A 203-nucleotide genomic window follows, 5' to 3' on the forward strand; every position below is an offset into this window, starting at 1 on the left:
GAAGTTGAAGCACAACTGACCAGAGCCAGCACAACATACAAAAGTATTCTTGGACTGCGAACATTGTCCTTAGATGACTTCTCTGAAGAGGAAGACTTGGAGAAGACTTCCTCAAGTGATGAGGAACTGGGAGAGTAGTTATTAAGGAGATGATGTGTATGGCTCTGAGAATATGTCTTCACAATGTGTTGAACCCAAACATT

The sequence above is a fragment of the Etheostoma spectabile genome, chromosome 12 (assembly GCF_008692095.1).
Source record: "Etheostoma spectabile isolate EspeVRDwgs_2016 chromosome 12, UIUC_Espe_1.0, whole genome shotgun sequence".
NCBI lineage: Eukaryota > Metazoa > Chordata > Actinopteri > Perciformes > Percidae > Etheostoma > Etheostoma spectabile.